The 18,921-nt window shown below is 41.7% G+C and overlaps 1 long non-coding RNA gene across 4 annotated transcripts in view; it reads left to right on the forward strand.

Moving 5' to 3' along the window:
- Nucleotides 1–18,921, forward strand: part of LOC134349178 (uncharacterized) — a 104,988-nt gene that overhangs the window by 56,106 nt on the left and 29,961 nt on the right. The window lies entirely within an intron of this gene.

Here is an 18,921-nt window from a genome sequence, read left to right on the forward strand (position 1 = left end):
GGGGAGGGAAAGGAAGCTAACTAAGAGGTGATAGCTGAAGCCAAGTGGACGGGAAAGGTAAAAGGCTGGGGAGGAAGGATTCTGATAGGATTAGAGAGTGGGTCATGGGAGGAAAAGAAGGGCTGGAGAGGAAGGAATCTGATAGGAGAGATGAGTGGACCATGGGAGAAGAAAAGTAAGGAAGGGCACCAGGGGAAGATGATAGGCAGGATAGAAGGGATAAGAGGCCAGAGTGGGAAATAGAAGAAGAGGAAAGGATGTAGGATTTTTTTTTCCTGGAGAAATTGATTATCATGAAAGGAAGGGGGGAGATGCTAGAATAAATAGGTGGGGGAGGGAAAGGAGGCTAGCTAGAATGTGTTAAATGAAGCCTAGTGGGTGGGAAGGGTAAAGGGCTGGAGAAGAAGGGATCCAATAGGAGTGGACTGTGAACCATAGGAGAAAGGAAAGGAAGAGGGGACCCAATGAGAATGATAGGCAGGTGAGAAAAGGTAAAAGGCCAGGGTGGGGAATAAAAGAGAGGAGGGGAGGGAAAAAACTGTTTTACTGGAAAGAGAAATCAATATTATGCCATTAAGTTGCAGATTACCCAAATGGAATATAAGATGTTGCTCCTCCAACTGGAAGGTGGCCTCATCTTGGCAGAAGAGGAGACCATGGACTGACATGTTGGAATGGTAATGGGAATCAGTATTGGTCCTCTGGATCAAGTTGCACAGCATAGTACACACAACTCACATGCAACCACATAAAGCAATATTACTGCAAATAAATTAACAAATTATAAGGCGCATTTACGACACGTTAGAAAAGGAGATCCATATGAAAATCTGATATAAGGAAAAGGAAAGTTCTGGTGATCCAGGGCAGTATTTATGAAGAGTGAAAGTTAATGTTTTAGGTTGATATTCTTTCATTGGAAGCATGAATAAACAAGTGTGTTTTAAGAGAAAATCAAAAAAAAACTTGCAGGCAGGGAGTGTAACCCTACTAAAAACATTTATTACCTTCCCCAATTACTTCTTGGACAGGAAGGAATTTCTGAGACTAATGTGATGAGAGCCCTAGACAAGGATGATAAGGACCCGAGTGCTGGAATATCTGAGACTAAAATCAAGACCTGATGCAAGACTGAGACGAGGACAGGCTTCTAAACTAGACGTCAGATGAGAATCCAAAATACAGCTGACAATTGAACACTGAACCTCAGTTCAGCTGCTCTTTAACTATTAAAATCCTGGCACCAAAACATGGTCGCCAATTAATGCAGCGGGTCTGAATCTTTAAAGGGGCCACCCCAGCTGTCCATGTTCGGACAGTCAGAGCATCCCAACCCCAGAAGATGGTGCAGTCATGTGCTAGATAGGTCCTAGTTCTCAAAGAATCAATCCTATTGTGAAAAACTGATCCAATCACCTCTTTCACATTTCATACTCATTCACGCTATTAAACCCTAAAGTTCTACCTCTTCTGTTATTGTCACTTTAGTATTTCTTGCACTAGCTCAGCTTCACTACAATGTTTTCGCCATACTTTTGTTTTTGCACTCTGCTGCATTAGTTGTTGTTTAGTGCTTGCTCTGAGTTCACTCTGTGACTTTCACACAAGCAAGAAATTTCACTGCATGCTGGCCGAAAGTATTTGACAATAAACTAATATAATCTGATCTGATTGGTGAATGAGATAAATATTAGGATGGGTTAATTTTCAGAATCAAACATATTGATTAACCGAGTCCCCTACTTGCCACTGTGGGATTCAGGTTCATAGTTGCAGATCAATCATCCATATTTCTGCATACTTGCCCAGTCACTGAAGCACTACGCTATTGTATTCTGTGTGAAAATGACTACAAAGCAATTGCAGTAGCATGTCTAATCAGTTTACTGATACGCTGAAAGGAAATACACCAGTCAACAGAAGTTCATCTAACCAATTTTAACTGCATGATGAAGTGCAATAGAATTTAACTTCGTTGCCTCAAAGTTTTGCTGACTGGATTCCTATTCAGCTGTAGCTGCTGTCAGCCCCAATACAAAGTGGCTTCAGCTCCTCCTATGCAATTTCATAATACCTGGATTTCTAAGCATATACGATCAATGAATGTGCCATTAAGTGCTGTAATCAAATAGGATCAAATGCTGTAATCAAATAGAAATCTGTTCTGGGAACAAATTGCCGCTGTAAGAACAGATGGAGAAGTGAGTCAGTTTACGAAAATCAAGAGAGGCATTAGTCAAGGCTGTGTTTTCTCCCCTGATTTATTTAATGTGTACAGTGAAACAATATTACAAAAAATAAGAGACATCTTGGGAATCAAAGTTGGCACTGAAAACATCAATAATTTCAGATATGCAGATGATTGCAAGTATGGAGGAAGAACTACAACACTTAATTGATATAATTGTTGAAGAAAGTGCAAAAATGGGTCTATCTATCAATTGCAAAAAGACAGAATGTATGGTGATATCCAAAAAGAAGGAGAATCCTATCTGCGGGCTGAGAATAAACGGGGAAGACATAAAACAAGTACAGAACTGTTGCTACTTAGGAAGTTGGGTGACATCAGATGGCAGGTGCGACTTGGACATCAAAAGAAGAATAGGGATGGCAAAAGACACCTTTACGAGAATGAAGAGTATACTGGCCAATACTAAACTAGGCATGACAACCCACCTCAGAGTACTGAAATGTTGTGTTTATCCAGTTATGTTATATAGCTCAGAATGTTGGACAATAGATAGTTACATGAGGAAACAAACTGAAGCAGCAGGGATGTGGTTTTTGAGGAGGATGCAAAGAATATTATGGATGAAACGAATATCTAACGAGGATGTCATGAACAGAGCAAACACAAAAAGAGAAGTAACGTATGAGATCATGAAAAGGCAATGTAACTTCATTGGACATGTGCTTAGGAAAGAGGAGTTAGAGTGCACGGTAATTATGGGAAAGATTGAAAGGAAGAAAGCAAGAGGAAGACAAAGACAAATGATGATGGAGACAGCAGCCAGAGAACTGGAAATGAATTCCAATGAATTGATCCACTTGACCCGAAACAGGAGCGTGTGGGCCATGGCAGTCAAAGCTCAAAGTGGGCACGGCACCTGATGATGTTGATGAATCAAATAGCATGAATTAATCCAATCATTCGATACATATATCCATATGGATGAAATATTGCAATCCAAATAATCCTTTATCCCTGATATTTCTGCAGTGCATGCGAGCAGGTTTCTGGATGATTGGATGTTGCTCTCTATTGATACCCAGCACACTTCTGTTAATATAATTTTTACTTGTTACACAGTAGTATAATTAAGTTTTCAGTGTGCTTTAAGAGAATATATAATAAATTAGTGCTTTCAACCTTTACTATGGTTGCGGACACATATCCGTATTCTTTTCCAGATCCTGGCTCACACTCAGGATTCATGAACGAGCAAGATTTCGACCAGTTAGGATTTCAGAATATATGGATCTTGGATTATCAGAGATTTACTGATCTGAGAGAACAATACTCACATAAAAATTATATTGTATTTACAAATAAATGAAGACTTACATGCTTTGGTACTTGAAGTTTCAAACCCTGGGAAAAGAGACAATATATTCATATATATATTTTGTCGTGCTGATGAAAAATATGAGTAATTTAAAGAGAAGCCAATGCAATAGTCTGCTGGTTGTCAGCTCAGCTTGTAGCCTATTGCCACTAAGTCACATTCTGAAGAAGTAAGCACACTAATCTAGACTGGAGCTACAAGTATTGCCTTCCTTCAGGCATCATGGTAAACTGTTTTTTGTTTCCCTTACCTTGTGGATTTAAAACATCCCATGCTAGTATTTTGAGGAAGGACAGGGCATTACTCCTGGGAAACACATGCAAGATGCTGGAGGAACTCAGGAGGCTCAGCAGCATCTATGGAAATGAATGAGCAGTCGACGGTTTGGGCTGAGATCCTTCATCAGAATCTCATAAAGTCCATAAGGGTCTTGGCCAGAAACGTTGACTGTTCATTCATTTGCATAGATGTTACCTGAACTGCTGATTTCCCCTACCATTTTTATGTGCTACTCTGGATTTCCAGTATCTGTGGAATCTCTTCTGTTACTGTTCCTAGGAAGGACTACCCTTCAGTTTCCACTGTTGGTGGGTCACATGTCAGTAGTTTTATGCTCTGTTTGAGGCACTGATGAATTATCTGCCACAATTCCTATATCCTAACGTGATTCAATAAGAATTACATGGCTGTAAAGCATTTCAAAATTTTATATAAAAAAGGAGTTAAGACACATAAATGCAAACTTTTCCATCCTTCAAAATACTAACGTCAAATTTAACAAACATAATCAAAAAACCTGCAGATTCTAAAAATTCAAAATAAAACCATAAGTCATGCATGATCTGTAGAAATGGAAACAGAATTAAAGTTTCAAGCTAGAAAGTGAGCATTTTTAAATTATATTGCTCTACAGATATAAAAAATAAATATAATTGGTAGAGATTAAACTTACACCCAAGGATTCGAGCTTCAATTTATCAATCAGGTCTAAAATTTCTTTAGCAGCTTTGTTAGCGTGGCAGCCAAGAGCACAGCAGGTTAATAAGATCAAACTAATGTAGAACATTTTTGTTAATGGAGGAGCTGTTCTTCAACACCGTCTCTTAAGTTATCTTTGCATAGGAAGATAGATTCTAACTTTTTATATCTTCACATCGGAAATGTACCTGTCACTTTCAAACTTATCTCTAAATAGTTGCAACAGCAAAAATAAAGACTCAACCTTTATGAGTAATTTTTTGTCACTGGATTACATTCCATTGACTCCGTCACACTTTGCTTGCTGACGCAAACTTTTGTGGTTAAATTAGCATTTTTTTTACTTGTTCAGAGGATCTGGACAATTATTCGATATCATACTATTGTGGGGAGATAACTTCTCCATCAAAATTCAAAGTAAATTTATTATCAAAATGCATATACAGTGGTATGCAAAAGTTTGGGCACCCCTGGTCAAAACTTCTATTACTATGAATAGCTAAGCAAGTAAAAGATGAACTAATTTCCAAAAGCCATAAAGTTAAAGATGACACATTTCTTTAATATTTTAAGCAAGAAAACTTTTTTATTTCCGTCTTTTACAGTTTCAAAATGACAAAAAGAACACCTCTCCAACTGTTAAGCACAGGGGGAGGATCGATCATGCTTTGGGCTTGTGTTGCAGCCAGTGACATGGGGACCATTTACTGGTAGAGGGAAGAATGAATTCAATTAAATACCAGTATATTCTGGAAGCAAACATCACACTGTCTGTAAAAAAGCCAAAGATGAAAAGAGGACAGCTTCTACAACAGGATAATGAACCTAAACACACCTCAAAATCCACAATGGGCTACCTCAAGAGGCACAAGCTGAAGGTTTTGCCATGGCCCTCACAGTCCCCTGACCTAAACATCATCGAGAATCTGTAGATAGACCTCAAAAGAACAGTGCATGCAAGGCAGCTCAAGAATCTCACAGAACTAGAAGCCTTTTGCAAGGAAGAATGGGTGAAAATCCCCCAAACAAGAATTGAAAGATTCTTAGCTGGCTACAAAAAACGTTTACAAGCTGTGATACTTGCCAAAGGGGGTGTTACTAAGTGCTGCCATGCAGGGTGCCCAAACTTTTGATTTGGGATCTTTTCCTTTTTTGTTATTTTGAAACATTAAAAGATGGAAATAAAAAAGTTTTCTTGCTTAACACATTAAAGAAATGTGTCATCTTTAACTTTATGGCTTTTAGAAATCAGTTCATCTTTTACTCGCTTAGCTATTCACAGTAACAGAAATTTTGACCAGGGGTGCCCAAACTTTTGCATGTCATTGTATGTCACCATATACAAACCTGAGATTCATTTTCTTGTGGGCAATCACAGCAAATACAAGAAGCATAATAGAATCAATGAAAGACCGTACCTAACAGAACGGACAACAACCAATGCGCAAAAACTACAAACTGTACAAATACAAAAAGAGAGATAAATGATAATACTGTACTGTAAATAAATAGGCAATAAATATCAGGAACTTGTACGGAGGGATATGGTCCATGTTCAGGTCAGTGGGACTAGGCAGGAAATGGTTCGGCACAGCCAAGAAGGGCCAAAAGGCCTGTTTCTGTGCTGTAGTTTTCTATGGTTCTATGGTTCTAACTTGAAATGAAGAGTCACCAAAGTCAAACAGGTGGATGGTATCTCTTCACAGTGGTTAAAACATACCAAAACACTCCGATCAAATTAATCAGTGTCTCCATCTTGCCCCTGAACAGTGAGCTGCTGGCTGATCTCCAGCTGTTCCCACCACTTCTGGTGACATCTCAGCCGATCATTCTGGCTGAGACTTTAACTGCGTTGTCAAAGTGGTTAGTTGATCTGGCAGTGATGACGGCAGGCCGGAAGGCTGCTCCAGAACCCTGGTGGGAACGGCAGGAGATGCAAAAGTTTTGGGGTGCCTTCAGCAAGCATGCAGTTTGAAAATAGCAGCAATGTAGCCAGTTGAAGCAGAATGCCTCATCCTGAATCAAACACACTTCCTCTTGGTGTTGAAGGCAGCCACAGTCAGATCCACAGATGCCACCCTGGTATTCTTGTTCAGGACATCTGTCACCTACAGAAAAACTGAAAGGCAGGCAGAAAGACATGGAGGTTATACACAACTGGAAAGGGCAATAGCTTCAATGACTTCACACCATTTTAAAAATTTCTGCCCTCAGGCAATTAATCTGATTAATGATTCCAATAAAACCCCTGCCCCACCCACTCTATTACCTCAGTCACTAAAACTGCAGTGTAATTGTAAACCAGTTTTTATATAGCGGGTATTCATGTACTTCTACAAATTTTATTCCATATCTGTAGCTTAACTCTAAATTATTTTTATATCATTCTTTATTGTTTATAATTATAAAGAGACGCAAAGGGAATCGGGAGTCCCTTAAAGCTAATTTGCAGGTTGAGTCTGTGGTGAGGACGATGATGTTAGCACTCGTTTCAAGTCGACTGGAACATAAAAGCAAGAATGTAATGTTAATACTTTATAAAGCACTGGTGAGGCTTCACTTGGAGTATTTTGAGCAGTTTTGCCCCCCCATATTTTAGAAAAGATCTGTTGAAGTTGGAGAGGGTTCAAAGGAAGTTCATGAAAATGATTCCAGAATTGAATGGCTTGTTTTATGAAAAATGTTTGATGGCTCTGGGTCTGTATTCACTGGAATTCAGAAGACTGAGAGGTGACCTTTGGAACCTATCAAATGGTGAAAGGGCAGATGGGAGTGTCTAAGACCAGAGGACAGATTCAGAATTGAGGGGCATCCTTTTAGAATGGCAATGAGGAGGAACGTTTTTAGCCAGAGAGTGGTAAATCTGTGGAATTCTTTGCCACAGGCAGCTGTGAAGATCGCTGTGTACATACATCTATTGATGCTTCTGGACACATCTTCAGTGATATTCCTGGAATCATCGGGTGTTTCGGGTCTTTCAACATCATACAACCTCCTCCAGGTGACTCAGCCGGGGCTGATCAGACCCCAGCTTGTGTCCAGATGGCTAGCTACTTATGACTCCATGGCTCCCCTCTTTTGAGCCACAGCCATCTTGAGGCCCTCTCTGCCACATCGGTGGTACTGCGGATGGCTCTTCTCTTCCTCTCTCCCTTGATGCCCAAAATGCTGAAGGCTCTAACTAAAGAACGGGCTATGAATCCCCTACAACCAACCTCCACTGGGAGCTGCGATACTGACAATAATTGTTGTCATGGCTTGCAGCTTCCTATCAACCCCTCCCTTCTCCGTTGCCTCCAGAATTTGGTTAACATCTTCATCAAACTGCTTCCACAGTGAAGTCATGTTAGCTGCAGGCCATTTGATCCGCCTCCTGTTAGACTTCATGTTAGAGGGATTACTTTGCAACACTTGGAGGTTCTGGGCACCATGGGGTGACTATGGGGTGTCTCCGGGCCTGGCCCCTCCTTCGTCTCACCAGTTTGGACACCTGCGCGTTGTGCTGCTCCTGCTCCCGCCAAACACTTCATCCTCGCTTGGTGGATCTTCAAGCCGCGATCGTTCTTGCAGGTGTTGCCACATGCACACTGCTTTCTCATTGTTGTTTGTTCATTGCCTGGGTCTGATGTCGTCGTGGCCATCTGACTGGGGTGTTCATCCTCCCCCCCTCTCGGGCACCCCGGGGGTATCTTTCCCTTAGATTCATTGTAGCTTTTGTGGGGGTCCTCCTCTCAGAGGGGGTTGCCAGCCCGTTCTTCCCCGGTTGCCGTCTCTCCGGGCTGTCACTGACTCTCCAGTCGTCACCACTCTTTTCGCGGTTGTCACCTAGTCTTTCCTGGTTATGCATATTTAATGTAGAGTTTGATAGGTTCTTGACAAGACAGAGAATGAGGGGGTATGGAGAGAAAGCAGGAGATTGGGGCTGAGAGGAAAATTGGATCAGCCATAATGAAATGGCAAAGTAGACTCAATAGGCCAAATGGTCTACTCCTATATCTTATGGTATGGTTTTATGATTGTTGAATGTTGTTCTTTATTGCATGTCGTGCTGATACACCACAGCAAACTCCTAATACAAGTAAATGTAAATGTATGGCGAATAAAGTTGGTATTTGATCCTTAATCATTGATACAACTGCTGACCAAAGAGAAGACTGAGGGACTAAAGAGGGTCTCTCTTTGATTGACTGATGTGAAGAAGTGTATCATAAGTTCTAAGATAACATGGGAAAAGCATACCCAACTTCAGCCATATCCTGACCACTACCATACAAAATGCTAGAGGAACTCAGCAAGTCTGCCAGGCAGCACCCATGGAAGAAAATAAAGAGTAGACGTTTTGGGCTGAGATGAAGGATTTTTGCCTGAACCATGACCCCTTATTCCCCTCCCTACATGCTGCCTGACTTACTTAGTTCCTGATGAATCTTGTGGGATGGTTCTCTGAGCAGACCAGCAAAGTCATTCAGCAGAATACTCAAGCAAGTCAAGCAGTATGCCTAACTTCACACAGGCAGGACTGAACCTGAGGTGAGCGAGTGTAATGCAGCAACTTTACTGGCAGCATGAGTGTACCACCCTTACACCATTGTGACCACTGTGGACACACTCATGTATGTTAACGTATTGGCTATTTTAATGGACTTGGACCATTGGAAAATCTTGGATCATTGATTAAGAGATGTGATTTCAAATGCCAGCATGGCAGCAGCATCATCATCATCAGGTGCTGTGCCCAGTTTGAGCTTTGACTGCCATGGCCCACACACTCCTGTTTCGGGTCAAGTGGATCAATTCATTGGTATTCATTTCCAGTTCTCTGTCTGCTGTCTCCATCATCATTTGTCTTTGTCTTCCTCTTGCTTTCTTCCCTTCAAACTTTCCCATGTGCCCCTCAGCTATGTGGAGTACTTCGCCATGTATTCAACTTGAGCCTGAGGCTCTGGAGGGTTCCTGTACTGTGGAAGACGTTCTGCCTCGTCCCTGTGCCGAAGACGCCGCGCCCCAGCGGCCTCAATGACTACAGACCGGTGGCTTTGACCTCCCACATCATGAAGACCCTGGAGAGACTTGTTCTGGAGCTGCTCCAGCCTATGGTCAGGCCACACTTAGATCCCCTCCAGTTCGCCTTCCAGCCCCGACTAGGAATTCAGGATGCCATCGTCTACCTGCTGAATCGTGTCTACGCCCACCTGGACAAGCCAGCGAGCACTGTGAGGGTCATGTTTTTTGACTTCTCCAGTGCATTCAACACCATCCCCCCTGCACTGCTGGGGGAGAAGCTGATAGCGATGCAGGTGGATGCTTCCCTGGTGTCATGAATTCTTGATTACCTGACTGGCAGACCACAGTACGTGTGCTTGCAACACTGTGTGTCCGACAGAGTGATCAGCAGCACTGGGGCTCCACAGGGGACTGTCTTGTCTCCCTTTCTCTTCACCATTTACACATTGGATTTCAACTACTGCACAGAGACTTGTCATCTTCAGAAGTTTTCGGATGACTCTGCCATAGTTGGATGCATCAGCAAGGGAGATGAGGCTGAGACAGGGCTACGGCAGGAAACCTTGTCACATGGTGTGAGCAGAATTATCTGCAGTTTAATGTGAAAAAGACTAAGGAGCTGGTGGTAGACCTGAGGAGAGCTAAGGCACCGGTGACCCCTATTTCCATCCAGGGGGTCAGTGTGAACATGGTGGAGGATTACAAATACCTGGGGATACGAATTGACAATAAACTGAACTGGTCAAAGAACACTGAGGCTGTGTACAAGAAGGGTCAGAGCCGTCTCTATTTCCTGAGGAGACTGAGGTCCTTTAACATCTGCCGGACGATGCTGAGGATGTTCTATGAGTCTGTGATGGCCAGTGCTATCATGTTTGCTGTTGTGTGCTGGGGCAGCAGGCTGAGGGTAGCAGACACCAAGAGAATCAACAAACTCATTCGTAAGGCCAGTGATGTTGTGGGGATGGAACTGGACTCTCTCACGGTGGTGTCTGAAAAGAGGATAAGTTGCATGCCATCTTGGTCAATGTCTCCCATCCACTACATAATGTACTGGTTGGGCACAGGAGTACATTCAGCCGGAGACTCATTCCACCGAGACTCATTCCACAGAGCGTCAAAGGAAGTCATTCCCGCCTGTGGCCATCAAGCTTTACAACTCCTCCCTTGGAGGGTCAGACTTATTTCATAATTTACTGGAATAATTTACATATTACTATTTCACTATTTATGGTTCTATTACTATTTATTACTTATGGTGCAACTGTAATGAAAACCAATTTCCCCTAGGATCAATAAAGTATGACTATGACTATGACTATAATTACCATGCACTCTAACTCCTCTTTCCTAATCACATGTCCAATGAAGTTACGTTGCCTTTTCATGATCTCATATATTATTTCTCTTTTTGTGTTTGCTCTGTTCATGACATCCTCGTTAGATATTCCTTTTGTCCATGATATTCTTTGCATCCTCCTCAAAAACCACACCTCTGCTGATACAATTCATTTCCTCATGTTGCTAGATATTGTCCAACACTCTGAGCCATATAACATAACTTAATAAATGTAACATTTCAGTACTCTGAGGTGGGTTGTCATGCCTAGTTTAGTATTGGTCAGTATACTCTTCATTCTCGTAAAGGTGTCTTTTGCCATCCCTGTTCTTCTTTTGATGTCCAAGTCGCACCTGCCATCTGATGTCACCCAGCTTCCTAAGTAGCAAAAGTTCTGTACTTGTTTTATGTCTTCCCCGTTTATTCTCAGCCTGCAGATAGGATTCTCCTTCTTTTTGGATATCACCAAACATTCTGTCTTTTTGCAATTGATAGATAGACCCAGTTTTGCACTTTCTTCAACAATTAATTAAGTGTTGTAGTTCTTCCTCCATACTTGCAATTAACACAGTGTTATCTGCATATCTGAAATTATTGATGTTTTCAGCTCCAACTTTGATTCCCAAGATGTCTCTTATTTTTTGTAATATTGTTTCACTGTACACATTAAATAAATCAGGGGAGAAAACACACCCTTGTCTAATGCCTCTCTTGATTTTCGTAAACTGATTCAATTCTCCATCTATTCTTACAGCGCAGTTTGTTCCCAGTACAGATTTCTGATTAGGAGGAGGTCTTTCAATTCTAGATCTAGAATTTCCTGTAATATTTCAAATAACTTATTGTGCTTCACTTTATCAAATGCTTTTGTGTAGTCGATAAAACAAACAAACAAATCTTTTTGCACTTGAATAGTTCGTTCTGATAGTATCCTTAACATCAATATTGTGTTTCTGTTAATTTTTTGTTAATCTTTAGTCTTTCCATTTCATTTATCACATTGTCCAATCTTCCTGCTTGATATAGGGTTCTTACATTTCAAGTGGCAATAATTTTCTTTTGTGTTACCTGAATTTTATGACCAGTAGCTTGATGACGGTCAGGGATCCCCTGCAGTCCAGAATCAACCCTACCGAGCGAAGCATCTTCAGAATTGTCTTGAAGATCCTCTTGACGCTGTTGTTGTTTGATACATTTTGTGAGTTTGACCATGGTTTTCTTAGCAAATAGCAACAGTGGTTTGCTATTGCCTACTGTTGGGCAAACTAAAGAAATCACCATTTCTCTTCCCAAATGTTCATCCGCCTGTACTGTAGCCGTTGATATTTGAGGTCGTAGCTCATCTGCCTTCTCTATCATAAGTTCAGTTACTGAACCTGCTGGATCCGCCGTTGGCCTTCGCTCGTATCCTGAGCAGGAACCCTTGCAGGTGCTACTGTTCTGGGTCGGAGCGCCCCAGGAGCAATGAATGACTAAGGGGTAACTCCACTTTCCCCAAAGCTCTGGAAATCCCCAGTCAGAGCCTCATCACCGGTTGCAATTTAGAGTCATACCCAGGACTGAATGGCAGCATGGGATGATGTTTATTTCATGAAATATATCAAGAAAATAGCATCCATAATCAGGGACCCCCCCCACCACACCCCCCCCCCCCCGCCCAGGACATACTCTCTTCTCCTTGCTGCCATCAGGGAGAAGGTACAGGAGCGTCAGAAATCACACCACCAGGTTTTGGAACAATTATTACCCCTTGACCAAAGGCTCTTGAACAATGGGGATAACTTCACTCAACTTCACTTGCTCCATCATTGAAACGTTCCCACAACCAATGAACCCACTTTCAAGGACTATTTATCTCACGTTCTCGATATGTATTGCTTATTTATTTATACTATTGTTTCTTCTTTTTGCATTTGCACAGTTTTTTTTTTACTTCTGCATTCTGGTTGAACACCCTAGTTGGCCAATCTTTCATTGATTCTGTCATAGCCATATGCTATAGATTTGTTGAGTATTCCCAGAACAAAACAGATCTCAGAGTTGCTTGTGGTGACATATATATACTTTGATAATAAAATGTACTTTAGACTTTGAACTTCAGAATGCAAAAGTCAGCAGTTCAGAGCTCAGGCAGCATCTACAGAAGGAAACAAACAGTCAATGTTTCAGTCTGAGACCATTCATCTTAGCCCAGAATGTCCACATTCCCCCTTAGGCAACACTCACCAACAAGAACCAAAACCCTCCTTGGTTTGCAGTGAGAGGCTCCTGCCCTCCCCTTCAGATCCTTCCTACATCGTTGAGTCTCACTCTCAATGCATTCTGCCCTTGTGATGGCTGCAATGAGTACAAGTTGGTTGGCCTCCTCGTTGTAGACTGCGAAAAAGGATATAAGGTGCTTGGTGTGATTTGTCCCGCGCGGCTGTGCATAGAATACCCTCTAATCTATGGGATGTATCGAGGACATCTTCAAAAGGTGAGGCCTCAAAAAGATGACATCCATTACTAAGGACCCCCATGACGCAGGACATTTCCTCTTCTCTTTACTGTCATCAGGGAGGAGGTGCAGGAGCCTGAAGACACACATTTAATGTTTTAGGAACAGCTTTTTCACCTCTGCCATCAGATTTCTGAATGGTCCATGGACCCTTAATCAATACTTCAGTATTTTGCTCTCTCTTCATACTACTTATTTATTTTATTTATATATTTTTTCTTGTAACTGGTACTATTTTTAATGCTATCTGTGCTGCTGCCTCTAAACAAAAGTTTCATGAAATAAACCTGATTCTGATTATAAGACAAACATCAAGTGCAGCTGGAAGATCATCTACTCAGTGAAAAATGTACTTTGGTCTGGCAGAAATTGTTGGTCTTCCATTGTAAAAAGATGTCCAAAATTCTGCCAATTGCCATTTTCTAGGCTTTAGGAGTAAGTGTTAAGGGATGCACTGAAGACAATTCAGCCTCTCAATCATTTGAAATTTACATTGTCCTAGGAGGCTACATGATCGCCAATACTGTACACAGATCAAATCAAGTCAATTTCAATTGTCATTCAAACATAGATGAAGACAGCCAAAGGAAACAGAATTCCTCTGGGGCCAAGGTGGAAAACACAGCACCAACAGCACATAGCACTTATAGTTATGATAGCTGTGACAGAAAAAATATAGCCCAAGTCCCTAAGTGACAAGGCCTGTAGATTAATGGTGCATAGGACGTTGTCATGGTCCAGTCTGTTTTCCACTGAGTGAACACAGGAGAGCAGGACCAACCGAACACTGAAGGGAAGCACCGACAGTGGGGGACCAGCCTCCCAACCAGTACCCACAGAGACCTCTGCTCTCTCCCACATCTCAAGTATGATATTCTTCTCAGGGGTTATTCCCTTAATGGAGAACACCTGTGTGTAACTTTGTTTAACATGGGGCGGCTGATGCTTTGGCAGCCATCACATGGTCCTTGTCAGATAGGGGACAGGGTCCAGTGGCATCGAACGAAAGACAAGTGGGGCCCTTCACTGCAGTGGTCGTCCCCCACCTTTACTGTCATTGTGATGTATAATCTTCTTCCACCAGCTCCACTGCCGAGGTCTTGGTTGGATCACTCTTGTTCTGAAACCTCCCCTTTGACCTTACCACTATGGATGACTCTTTCAGGAGCTAAGCTCCAGATGGTACCATTCTCAAAATCTCAGTAACTCAAACGCCAAAGGTGACGAACTTCGGAGAAGTCCCATATGGTGTTTCAGTCCGTATGCCTGCATGTAAACAGGAGCATACATCTCTATCATTTTTGCTGCACTGATCCGAACAAATTCCCTTAAAATTCAGCATCAACATCAATGCATTCCAAGATTTGCTACAATTTGTGCATTTCTTGCAAAGCTGCTATTTCAGCCCAACCCTTGTCAGTGAACAGGGAGAGGATCTTTGAATGATTATATTCAGAGAAAATAAAGTCTTGCTCATTGCTGTCTTTCCTGTGTTGGAGGATCTTTGAATGATTATATTCAGAGAAAATGAAGTCTTGCTCATTGCTGTCTTTCCTGTGTTGGCTAGCAGCGTGGTGCTGAACAGAACTAAACTCCTGGCTTGATAGCTGATATTGTATGTGTTGTCCATTCACTTTTTTCTTGCTCATGTAATTTGTTCTTTTCCTTCTCCTTGGGTGTATGATGTTTTCTTGGATGGTTTTCGTGGTGCTTCTTTGCTTTGTAGCTGCCTGCAGGATGACGAATTCCAGGCTTGTATTCTGTATATATACTTTGATAATATGTATACTTTGAACCTTTGATGGTAATATACAAGCACAAGTCAGGTTTCTGAGCATGACATAGAACAGGGGTCCCCAACCTTTTTTGCACCGCGAACCAGTTTAATATTGACAATATTCTTGCCGACTGGCCAACCGGGGCGGGGGTGTTGTTCAAGTAGGGTTAAACTCACCTCAACATGTCTTTTACAGTTAGGGTTGCCAACTTTCTCACTTCCAAATAAGGGACAAAAATAGCAGTCAAATCCCGGGACACTTGTGTTTACCCAGAGAAAGACTACCACACATGAAGCCTTGCGCGGGCACCTGTGGGCACATGCGCGTACGTGCCGATTTTTTTCCACAAATCGGTTTTGGCTTAATCTTTCTGACTATACCGTACATACATTATTTCTACCTTATATAGGCTGTGTATTTATCATATCATTCCTGCTTTTACTACATGTTAGTGTTATTTTAGGTTTTATGTGTTATTTGGTATGATTTGCTAGGTTAATTTTTGGGTCTGGGAACGCTCAAAAATTTTCCCATACAAAGTAATAGTAATTACTTCTTCGCCTTATGCTGTTTTAGCAGGAACGGTTTCATAGGAATGCTCTACTTTAGCAGGGGAAATACGGGACAAGGGCAGTCCCGTATGGGACAAACCAATTTAGCCCAATATACGGGATATCCCGGCAAATACGGGACAGTTGGCAACCCTATGTTCAAGTTCAACAGTGTGTGACAGGGAATGAGGAAAAGGTGCAGCTGACTCATATCGTTTCCTCGCGGCCCGGTAGCACATGCTTTGCAGCACGGTACCGGTCCACGGCCCGGTGGTTGGGGACCGCTGACATAGAAAACTTGGGAGATTACACCTGACACTTTGATATAGCAATAAATAATTAAAGTTTGTTAGCATTATATGATATATGATGTTAGACATGGGAGAGCTATCATGAGAATAAGGGTAACAGCCAGTTAATACTTGTTAGAACCAGTCTTTAAAAACAGCCTAAGCACAGTGTCCCAACCATTGATATGTGAAACTAGTCATTTTCCAAGGGATATTCTGATTCATCACCATTGTAACTGCAAAGAAGAAAATAACAGATTAATTTTTATGTTTATTGAGCCTCTTTGAATCTCCTAGGATGGGGGTCAAACAATGTAATAGTTGGCTGTCTTTTGTATCAACAGAATGACAGAGTAACACACACAAAGTACTGGAGGAACTCAGCAGGTCAGACAGCATCTATGCTGACCAAGGTGCCCCATCAAACAGCATTTGGCCAATAGCCTTCTAAATCATTACAATCCACGCACCTGTCCAACGGTCCTCTAAAAGTTGTTATTGTACTGTCTCAAACATGAGGAATTCTGCAGATGCTGGAAATTCAAGCAACACACATCAAAATTGCTGGTGAACGTAGCAGGCCAGGCTGCATCTCTAGGAAGAGGTACAGTCGACGTTTCAGGCCGAGACCCTTCGTCAGGATTGTACTGTCTTATTGACTATCTAGTGGGATGGGGGAGGAATTGTCAACTTTTTGGTTTGAAACCTTACATCAGGCCTCAGAAGAGGCTCTGAAGAGGAGAAGGAGATGTAGTGATATAGTAGACTGATGTGATAGGTGGACTGAGGACTGGTGAAGCCACATGGCAGGCTAAGTAGGGAGGGGAGAGGAGGAGAGGATGAAGGATGGAGGTAGAAAAAAAAGAATTCAGATAGAGCAGAGTCGGGTGGGGAGAAGGTGGAGATAACCACTGATAAGCCGTTGTGGTTCTGTATATCACACTGCAGTAATTAGCTCCACCATCATCCCAGGCTGAGTTCTTCCAGCAAATGTTGTACAATTTAACAATGACTGGTTATAACAACTTCAGTTAAAGGATGATCTATTGGTCAAAACTCTGTAGGAAGTTCCCTTGTTCTCTTTCAAAGTTATGCCTTAAATTTTGTTTACTTCCAAATAAAACTGGCTAATTTCAACATCAGGCAATACTGCATTTTGTCCTTTGTCAATTAATTGTGTGACGACTGAGTTATCGCTGAACCACACAGCAATGCAAAGATAAGGTGTTTTCACTGATAGGATCGTTGATACTGGAATAGATAATTTGTTTACGGATATAGCATTGAAACAGAATAAATTTAAATGTATTTCTCATTTCAGGCTCTTTGTCCTAAAGCAACAAGGTTCTGAATTACTTTCGTAACTACATTTGCTCAGTCGGCCATGATCCTTGCACGAGATCCCCGAAAAATAATGATTCCCATTGGAAACACCGTAATGAACTCCAATAAATGGAGTTAAAATCCATTGTCAAAAATGAATATATTTTGCACACCAATGAAATAGATATCATTGTTACACAGGCAGAGCCCTCCCCATTATTGTACACATTTACAAGGGGTGCTGCCACAAGAAACAAGCATCCATCGTTAAGGAAACCTATCATCCAGGCCAGCCCTCTTCTCACTACAACCATTGAGAAGGAGGTACAGGAGCCTTTGGTCCCACAACACCAGGATCACAAACAATTATTACCCTATATCCATCAGGCTCCTGAACCAGGATGGATAACTTTGCTGACCTGACTCCACAACCTATAGGCTCACTTTCAAGGGCTCTGTAACTTATGTTCTCAGTTTTGTCCATTGTTTTTATTATTTGCATAGCTTGTCTCCTTTTGCACATTGGATGTTTGTCAGTCTTTTTTTATGTATAGTTTTTCATAAATTCTGTTGTGTTTCTTTGTTCTACTGTGAATACCAACAAGAAAATGAATCTCAGGAAAGTATATGCTCACATGTACATACTTTGATAGTAAACTTACTTTGAACTCTATGGAGAGCATGCATTCTCGTGAATCTGATTTCCATAGTGTTATTGCATTGCCCTCCATTGAGAAGATCTACCAAAAACACTGCCTAAGCAAGGCGAAAAGTATTATCAAGGATGCATCTCACCCTAACCGTAGACTTTTTACTCTCCTCCCATTCGGTAGGTGCTACAGGAGCCTCTGGTCCCGCACCAGCAGGCACAGGAAGAGCTTCTTCCCTGCGGTTGTGACCCTGCTGAACCTCACATCACAGCGCTAAGCAGTACTGCACCCATATTGTACTGTCTCAGTACTTTTATATTTGTGTGCTGTAGCACTTACTTTTTATTCACAGTTATTTTGTATATAACACTATTCTTTGCATTTCTGGTTAGATGCTAACTGCATTTCATTGGCTTTGTATCTGTACTCTGCACAATGACAATAAAGTTGAATCTAATCTAATCTAATCTAATATGCACCATAGAAAGACATTGAAAGTGTCCTACTCCCTCCATTGACTCCATCTATTGTTATCACTGCCTTTGGAAAACAGCCAACATCATCAAGGACCCTTCCTACTCCTGTCATTCTCTCTTCTCTCAGATCAGGCAAAAGTTAGAAAAGCTTGACAGTACATTACCACCAGACTTAAGAACAGCTTCAGTCCTGATGTTTTCAGATCCTTTAATAGACCTCTCACATACAACTGAACCCTCAATCACCCAATCTACCTTGTCATGGCCTTGCTAATATATATATATTGAGTGGCCACTTCATTAGGTGCACCTGTACACCTGCTCCTCAATGCAAATATCTTATCAGCTAATCATGCGGCAGCAACTCAATGCATAAAAGCATGCAGATATGGTCAAGAGGCTCCATTGTTGTTCAGATCAAACATCAGAATGGAGAAAAAACATGACTCCATAGCTCTATGACTCTAGA

Source organism: Mobula hypostoma, chromosome 7, assembly GCF_963921235.1.
Source record: "Mobula hypostoma chromosome 7, sMobHyp1.1, whole genome shotgun sequence".
Classification (NCBI taxonomy): domain Eukaryota; kingdom Metazoa; phylum Chordata; class Chondrichthyes; order Myliobatiformes; family Myliobatidae; genus Mobula; species Mobula hypostoma.